Raw genomic sequence first — 10,137 nt, 5'->3', positions numbered from 1 at the left:
TCTCTGGACACCAACATCCTTAACTTCATTCGTTAGCTACGAATGGATCATTTTTCCCATGGAGTTTTTGTTCCTCAATGGAATGTATATTCGTTTTAAATTATGAAATATTTCTTTAAATGTTCGATATTGCTTATCTACTGTCATATCTTTTAATCTAATTTCCCATTCAACCTTAGCTAACTCACCCATCATACCTATGTAATTGGCTTTGTTTAAGATTAAGACTCTAGTTTCGGACTTAGGTACGTCACTCTCAAACTCAATGTGAAATATCACATTATGATCACTTCTCCCCAGAGGATCCCTTCCTATTAGTTACTAATTAACCCTGTCTCATTACACAAGACAAGATCTAAAATAGCCTGTTCCCTGGTTGGTTCCATGACGTATTGTTCTCGGAAACCGTCTCGAATGCATTCCATGAACTCGTCCTCCAAACGACTTTTGCCAATTTGATTTTGCCCAGTCTATATGAAGATTAAAGTCCCCCATGATTATTACATTATCTGTGTTACAAGCTCCTCTTATTTCTTGATTAATACTGTGTCCAACAGTATAACTACTGTTAGGGGGCCTATAAACTACACCCACCAGTGTTTTCTGCCCCTTGTTATTCCTGATATCCAGCCATACTGATTCTACTTCCTGATGTTCTGAGCCAAGATCCTTTCTCACAACTGTCCTTGTCATCATGTATTATCAGGACTACCCCTCTCCCCTCACCCCCCACCCCACTTTTCTATTTTGTCTGTTTTTTTGAAAAGTCAAGTACCCTGGAATATTTAGTTCCCAACCTTGGTCACCTTGCAACCACGTCTTCAATGGCTACTAAGGTTCTAACCACCTCCCCATGACATTCAACGGCATTACCATCGCCGAATCCCCCACCATCAACATCCTGGGGTCACCATTGACCAGAAACTTAACTGGACCAGCCACATAAATACTGTGGCTACAAGAGCAGGTTAGAGGCTGGGTATTCTGTGGCGAGTGACTCACCTCCTGACTCCCCAAAGCCTTTCCACCATCTACAGGGCACAAGTCAGGAGTGTCATGGAATACTCTCCACTTGCCTGGATGAGTGCAGCTCCAACAACACTCAAAAAGCTCGACACCATCCAGGACAAAGCAGCCCACTTGATTGGCACCCCATCCACCACCCTAAACATTCGATCCCTTCACCACTGGCATACCGTGGCTGCAGTGTGTACCATCCACAGGATGCAGTGCAGCAACTCGCGAAGGCTTCTTCGACAGCACCTCCCAAACCCGCGACCTCTACCACCTAGAAGGACAAGGGCAGCAGGCACATGGGAACAACACCACCTGCACGTTCCCCTCCAAGTCACACACCATCCCGACTTGGAAATATATCACTGTTCCTTCATCGTCGCTGGGTCAAAATCCTGGAACTCCCTACCCAACAGCACTGTGGGAGAACCTTCACCACACGGACTGCAGCGGTTCAAGAAGGCGGCTCACCACCACCTTCTCAAGGGCAATTAGGGATGGGCAATAAATGCTGGCCTTGCCAGCGACGCCCACATCCCTATGAACGAATAAAAAGAAACTAGACCAAACCCATTTATCTCTATTTTTGCCATTAATTCATCTATCTTGTTATGAATGGTTTGTGCATTCAAATAAAGCACCCTTAATTTTAACTTTTTACTGCTTTTTTTTGATTTGACCTTGTTCGCTGATGCACTATTACCATTGAATTTTCTGTCCCTTCCTGACATAGTCTGTTTACTTTTACCCAAATCGCTACACTGCTCTATGGCCTTGACTTTTCTCATTAGATTTATAAATTTACCCTTACCTGAACCCTCCCCACTATGAAAAGAAAACTGCTCGACTCATGCAAGCAGTTATACAATGCACTGGAATGCCTGCCAACAAGGTTCAGCACCATGGCTGAAAGTATGGAGGAGTCATTTCATAAGGTGTCATCAATCTACCGTTTACCTTGGAGTGAGTGGCCAAGGATGTTGCGACCTAGCTCTGAGGAGTTGATGCTACCAGCTTTTGCAGCTTCAGTGGAAGCTCAAATGGCTGCCATGATCTCCAAGTTCTCCTCCAAGTCACACACCATCCTGACTTGGACATATATCGCTGTTCCTTCACAGCCGCTGGGTCAAAATCCTGGAACTCCCTAACTAACTGCATTGTGGGAGTACCTTCAGCACATGGACTGCAGCGACTCACGAAGAACCACCTTCTCAACGGCAACTAGGGATGGGCAATAAATGCTGGGTTTGCCAATATCGCCCACATCCCGAGAATAAATTTTCAAAAAAACTCTGGCCTCCACCTCAGAGAGACCGGTGGGCCGAATAAATAGGGCCTTTCATCTCCTGCAGTTTGCTCAGCTGCAGGTCGGTGGGACAGTTGAGCCTCAGGGCCTCGGTTTAACTGCTCATCTGAAAAACAGCAGCGTCCCATCAATACTGCACTGAACTGTGGCCCAAAAAATCAAATCGTGGCCAAGGCAGAAACCAAACAGATCAAGAGGCTGGGGAGCAGAAAATGGGTCGTAACCCAGTTCTGCCAAGGTTACACCCCAAGCTGGTGAGGCCTTGTTTAAACCTAGCTCTATGCTTACTTAACTTGTCCTCATGTCCCCTGGTTCTCCCTAACCTATCTGATACAAATAGCCCATCCACATGGACTGAATCGAATCCTTTTATTATTTTAAAGATTTCAATATACACTTTTCTAGGGTAAAAAGCCCCAGCTCTGTCAGACTATCGTGGTAACTAAGGACCTTTAAACTAAATATCAATTTGGTGGCTTTCCTCTGACACTTTTCCAGTGGCTCTATTTTACCCACCATGTGAGGGCACCAAAACTGCACACACAGTATTCTAAATGAGACCTAACCAGGGCCTCGTACAAGGACAGTATAGTAGTTTCTGCTTTGTATTTAATGATGCTGGCAATACATCCTAGCACTCTATTTGCTTTTGTCTCAGCCTTGTAACACTGGTTGGAGACCTTCAGAAATTCACGTACCAAGGTCTTTCTCTTGCTCAGCAGCCTTGAGCACGCGACTCTGCCTGGTGTACACGCTCTTTGGTATTGCCCCTACCCACATGCATAATCTACATTTTCTATATTCAGTGTCAACTTTCAGATGCCTGCCAATTTCCCCATTGCATCTAGATCGGCCTAAGAAAAGATATTTTTCTTATCTAAGGTCCTAACACCCGCACATATCCTCGTATCATTTGCAAACGTGCAGACCCTTTCCCTGAAGCCTTCGTCCAGATCATTGATAACGACAGTGAAGGCCAACTGTCTTAACACCGACCCCTGCAGGACTCCACGAGCAACCGCTCACCAGGCAGAACCACTATCATCTTTTGTCTCTGAGAATGCGACCAATTCCAATTCAACCCAAAGATCTGCCCACTAATCCCACAGGACTCAGCCTTATGAAGTAGCCGAGCATATGGCATCTTGTCAAAAGCTTTTTTGAAAATTAAGGCATGCAAGCCAAAATTTTAACCCAGCCCACCCGGTGAGAACGGGGCGGGTGGGTGGTAAATATGGAGGTCGGGCGATTCGCGCCGTGTTCTCAATACGGTCGCGCCAGCTGCCATTTTCGCAAACCCTGTTTTCAGGCAGGAGAGCAGTGCCCACCCCAGGTCACCGGTGGCCAAACTTGAATCTGAAAGTCGCAGCTCGCTGATGCCATTGGCGCCACAATCTGATATTTATTTAAATTGTGGGAGCCCCGCGCAGTGGCAAACTCACCGGTAAAAGCGGGCGGGATTGGGGTCCGAGAGAGGCACTGATGCTGAAAGTAAAGGGCTGCTGAGCTGTACATAAGAACATTCGAATAATAGAAACAGGAGCAGGAGTAGACCATACAGCCCCTCAATAAGATCATGGCTAATCTCCTACCTCAACTCCACTTTCCCACCCATGTCGCTTGATTCCCTTAATGTCCAAATATCCGTAGATCTCAATCTTGAATATAGTCAACGACTGAGCATCTACAGCCCTCTGGGGTAGAGAATTCCAAAGATTCACAATCCTCTGAGTGAAGAAATTTTTCCTCATCTTGGTCCTAAATGTCCGACCACTTATCCTGAGACTATGACCTCTAATTCTAGACTCTCCAGCCAGGGGAAACAACCTCTCAGCATCTACCCTATCAAGCCCTCTAAGAATTTTATACGTTTCAATGAGATCACCTCTCATTCTTCTAAACTCCAGAGAATATAGGTCCATTCTACTCAACAGTAGCTCTGTGCATCGTTGTATTTTTACTTTGTGTTGCCAGGAGAGTTTGAACCCTACAGTTCACTTATTTCAAACATTTTGGTACCTTATCAACCTCAGAAACCTGTGTTTGGAGCAGCTGCAGCAGTCGTCTTCGTACGAGGAAGATGAGGGGGAAGATGAGGAAGCAATAGAAGAAGGAAGGTCACTTCAAAGTCTTGCAGACTGCTGCACCTCATCTGCTGCCAGGACGGTCTGGCCATGCTGAGTTGCTGGCACCCTGGTGGGTGTTGGTTGAGGATTTGGCAAAGAACATACCTGCTGACATCCTGAGAGAGGGCAACGTGCACCGTTCCCATGGCACCACTGCCACTCCCTAGAGGTAGGGGCTTATCACTTCCAATCATCTGTGGGAGAACAGACTGTAGAAGGTGAGGGGCTCCTTCAAAGTGCCTATCTATTTGGTCTGCCAATCTCTCCAAGGTGGACACCTGTCTCTCCAAGATGGAGGCCAGAGCTTGCATTGCAACCGTTTGAGCTTCTACCAAAGCTTGTAAAGGTAGACTCTTGCTGTGAGGGCCTGGCTGCAGTGTCCCTCGAGCTGGCTACACTCTCGGTGGCAGAGTGCAGAGTGCTGATGCCACACGGGATGATACTACGCAGGCTCGAAGTGGACTCCTCCATACTCTCAGCCACAGGGCTGAAACTCCTCAGCAGACTATCCAATACATTTTTTAACTCCTTGTGTGATGTTAGTAGGTTTCTTTGCATGGCTGGGTCCTTGTACTCCACATCTGTGTCTTCCTCTGCAAAACTAGGACGGGGCCTTACCCTCTGGCCTTCCAGTGCCAACCTCACTAGGGTTTGTGGGGGTCAGTGGGAGACTACCTAATTTATATGGGGCCAGGAGGTGCGTAAGTCACTATGGCACATCTCAATTCACCCGCCTGCCCCATGGTGCTGGAAACTCCTACACCCGGCTGCCATCAGGAGTCCTTCCCCCTGAGACCCCATGCATTCCCCCACTTCGGGCCCCTGCTTGGTCAAAACTTACAACATGCAACAACTTACAACCTGCAGCAGATCAACTGAAACAAAGTAAGCTACTTGGCCATAATGGAGGGTCAGAAGGAAGGCTGCGACTTAGGTGCGTCACCTAGTCCAAGAGATCCTGCAGACACAGGCAGCCCTACGCACTCCACTACTCGTGAAACTGAAGGCAATGAAGCTTCCAACATTTAAGGTATAGAGTCCTTCCCAGCATCCACAGGGCACATCTCACCACTCTGTTAGTGACATAACTGAAGCCCTGTTTCACTACGCGCCTAACAACTGTGTGAAGGTCAGTTTGCGACAGTGGAAAGAGTTCCTTCTACATCTCCTTACTGCACCATTGCCTCTTTAAGCAGATCTTTTCTGAGACATCATCAAGGGAGTGGCATGGTCTGGAGACTCTGGTGGAAGGGTACCTCCTGGTTGGTATTCTTCTCCTTTGGTGTAGCCTTATCCTGCATACCTCTGTCATTCCTTCTTCTTGCTCCTGATCCACCCCCATTAAAAGGGCATATATGGGAATGCCCACAGTGCACCCCATGGTAAGGGCTCCGTGACAGGAGGGTGAGAAGCAAAAGATTTCCTTGCCTGTAAACGCTAAAAGGCAGCTTGCAGAATTCTTAACTTTGCACAGCTGTGAAAAGATTATGGCCCAGAAATTACTCACCTCCGGACGTCCTCTCTCTCCGCCGGCGAAGACATGGAGCAAGTTTGCGAATGCGCAGGTGCGCAAAAAAACCCAGAAATCGTGTACTTGCTCCCATTGGTTTGCCGGCGATTTGACAGGTCCGAATTAAAGGGCCACCTACGCTACAATCAATAAAATCATTAAACATTCGTAAACTTACTCATCGGCCCAGCTGGAGCGAAGGTACTTACGCCACCAAAAGGTATGCTGGAAAATACCAGCCCTACTCTACTTTTTAAAAGCACGGTGACTGTTAATGGTGCAAAACAACAAAAAATTAAATTTAAAAAATGTAGAATATCATATTGCTCTTAAGTTAATATTTTTTGATCATTAAAAAAAAATAAACTTACTTTTAACTTCTGTAAGTTTCATTACGTTAAATTATTTGCTTGGCTTTTTATATGTTAAATTTTTTATTTAAACTAACATACGGAAGTTAACTGTGAAGGAATGATTTGTATTTGCCTGCTTGTGTACGTGACTTCTCCTGACAGATTCTGTGGGCGTGGCTCCCATTCCCACAGTCTCTATCGATACGAATGAACCTGTGCTGAAATCGCAGTGCTGAACTGAAAATAAATTGAACAGGGAGCAAGTGGACGTCAGAGACCATGAGGTAAACTTTATCGTAGTGTTTGCCCGCAGGATGTGCGGACAGCCTTGCCACGCGGCGTTTTGTTTTAATTGCTTCAGTCAAAGTTGATGTTTCAGACAGTCTGTGGCCATTCAAAACCTGGTTACCACTTCCTGGTTGCACACGTCATTCAGGTAATTTACAAGCTTAAGTCAGGTGGAAATTCTCATGTGAATTGCAGAATTTCTAGGACAGCAGGTTCAGCAGGTTTTGCCCTCATGATCTTATCATTTGTACACAGACACCTCTTCTACCAGCGGCCAATTTTACTGGAATTTAAGGTGCATTTTAGAACTGGTGTAACTCTGAAATATCTGACACGCCCCAAATTCTGGTGCCCCCATCACACCAGAACTGGCTGGAGATCAGGGCTGCGGGGGGAGAGAGTGGGAGGGCAAATGGGAGCTGGGGGAGGCTGATGGCCTCCTTGTTAGGTCTGAGGGGGGAGCCCTCCAAAGGGAGATCTTCCGCACTTACCTTTGGGAGTTGGATCAGGTGCCTCCCTCTCACTTCCAGTTAGATGTAAGTCACGGTGCCAATGATGTGTTCGGGCCACGACGTTGGAATGTTAATTAGACCTCCATTTGCCTTTTAGAGAGCCTCATCAATGGCCTGATTTCAGTAAGTTAAAATTTAACTGGGAATGGGATCGGGTTGCTCGATCCTGATATGTTAATCCCCCCCTCACCGCCCGACTCTCTCCTGCCCATCGGGGGGGGAGGGGGGAGGTTAAAATCGAGGCCATTGTGTCTCGAAATTCTGAAGCTGTTCCTTTGGGTTTTTAAACACTTTAGTTATATTTTGTGTATCTCCTGTCCTTTTCCCCAAAACCTCTGATATTAGAAAATTGCAAGACCATGAGGGTAATTTTCACAATGAGTACAGGCGGAAAACTGGCAGTTGCGGATCGGCTGCCTGTTATACATCCTGGCCGACTTTCCTTTCCGTTGGATTTTCCTTTCCTGTGCCCAAAGTGAAAATAACCTCCCATATTCCAATGGAGACCATCTTGCTTAGGAAGAAGTGTTTTCCTAATCTTGCCTTCTTTATTAAAGGTAGAGGCTTATATTCAATGCAACCCTGAACACTGCAGACCAGATCAGTCTTCATATACATAATGAGTTATTATATTGTAGGGGTGCACAAGATCTGTGAATTAACCCTATTGCTTCATTATTAATGTTATTCATTTCAATTAATTCATTATTAAGGAGACCAATGTTGGCCAGAGGTTTAGCACACCTTCCAATAACTTGGACAAAGTGCTTAAAAACCAAAGTAATATAAGGTCATGGGCAAAGCTCACCTCTCTACCAATCTGCTCTTTTTGAAAGGTACAACCAATGTGTTAATACCTCATTTGGTATACTAGGAAATCAAGTTTTGGATTTAATGGTCTAACTCTCTCTAGATATAATTGGTGGAGGCTACTGAGGCTATTTACTATCATAAATTAGTGGTGGACAACATTGGTGTCCCTTCAATGTGTTTCTTTGACCTTTGGGGAGGATTCCATTCAGTAGAGTTCTTCGGTTGTTTTGGAAGTGTGAAGCACCATTTTAGATGAGTGGACACAGAAATAGAATTACCATCTGGTTCAGGAGCAAGACTGTTAGCTGGAGCAGGACCTCAAACAGGAACAAGGGTAGTTAGACCTCAAGCAAGAGTGGCAACTTAATCTCAAGTAGAGATAGTGCATCAATGTGTGCCTGGATGCGTGTTTCCTTCATCCTAATTAAATCTGAATGGAAATTTGGGTGCTGAGCTCTGTGTCCCAGTGGAGTGCATTAATTGATCTTTGGCAGCATTGGGAGAGAAATATTGGCCCTCTACTTTCTATAGTTCCTTGGCTATGCCATCAGACTTAATCACTCCAGATGTTTAGCGACATCTGTGAATCTTAGCAACTTGCATTATGGTTCTGAATCCAGAGATAGACTTTTAACTTGGAGGAGAATTCAGGTGGTTGGGGGATGGGGTGAGTGCCAAAGATGCCCAACCTCGGCATCTGACCGGGCAATATTAACTCCCAGGTCTCATCTGCTGTGGGTCAGCTGTCCACCCAAAACGAACGGGAAGCAGCAGCTGGCCGGCAGGCGAGAGCGGAAGTCCAGGCAGCATGTAGCAGGCATCAAAGGAAGACTCCTGGTAAGAACATACATTGCGGGCAGGGGGTTTCATGAGAGTTTCGCGGGGGGAGCCCGGCACAGAGGAAACCTCAAATTTCCATGTGGGGCCCAGAGGAGCACTGCTGATCCTCCTGGCCCCACATGGAATGTAAAAAGACTTACCTTACATGGCATCTTTCCATCCCAAATCCACATCTTGCTATCTTCACTTGGTGGGAAAGCCGCAGCGGCCAGAGTTAAAATTGCAGTCCGGGCCCAAAGACGTCATTGGAGCCCGGATCTACATATTTAAAGGATAAGGTGGGCGCCTTTGTTGCCTGCTCAGAAAAGCAGGATAAAATGGAATATGGCAGGATCCAAGCAAGACATCTGAAGGTAAATCACCTGGTCAATTTTAGTGTTAAAATCGTCACACAGGTCATTAGTATAGATTAGAAACTTTCAGAGCTCAGATTCCATGGGAACTCGACTCAGTATGTCTCCCCGGCCTGACATCACTCATCATCAGCTGCTGTATCCTTTTGTTGGAATAAAACTCTGAGATTATTCAAGTATATGGTTTACTGGTTGAGGACAAACTCTGTTCAAACAGGAATCAGGTTTTCTTTATTTCTGGTACACATAATACCGGCTGAGCTGTTTTCCTGACTATGAAGTGAGATTAAATATTCAGGAAGGTGGTTGAAATTTCAAAAGCATGAATTTGTCTCCATCCATTACACAGACTAATCCTTGAGGAAGAGAAACAACTGACTAATTTCTAATGTAAGGGCAATTTGACATTAGGATCCATTATTTTAAAGCTTCCCAACTGCAGTTTTAATTACACATTACTTTGGCAAGCTAATATAATGCATCTTATATTTAGGAAATGTTCAACATTTTATACTCATATCAGCACGGAGAAACGTTGATTTTTGTTTATTGAGCGTAGGTATATATCTGAATCTCAAACCCAAAATGTGAATTTGTCTTCATTTACATCTCCTGTATTGCCACTGAGATGATCTGTGTAATTTATTCTTTGAGTGTGCTAATCTCCCTTTGATGCCATATTTAAAGGAACAATTGATTCACAAAATGGATGCACTAATTAGAAAATCAACTTATGCTAGTGGATTTATAAACAATGCTGAGAGTGAGAAATATCAGTGAGGAAGGCATTAAGTGGATGGCTAAAAGACAGACCAATATCAATGATGCTTTTGAGGGACAGAATTGTTCAGAGGATGTGTCACTGATTGACTGAGAACTTAGCTTGTGTTACCATGGACCTACAATGGTATCCAGTCCAACAGAACATTAGGTACTGATTTGTTTAAAAGACAGATATAAAACATTACCAGCTTAGCAACAGGGAATGGCCTATTATAAATGGTCCATGTATACAATATGAA

Source organism: Heptranchias perlo, chromosome 8 (genome assembly GCF_035084215.1).
Source record: "Heptranchias perlo isolate sHepPer1 chromosome 8, sHepPer1.hap1, whole genome shotgun sequence".
NCBI lineage: Eukaryota > Metazoa > Chordata > Chondrichthyes > Hexanchiformes > Hexanchidae > Heptranchias > Heptranchias perlo.
The sequence above is the reverse complement of the archived record's forward strand: the minus strand, read 5'-3'. Positions refer to the sequence as shown.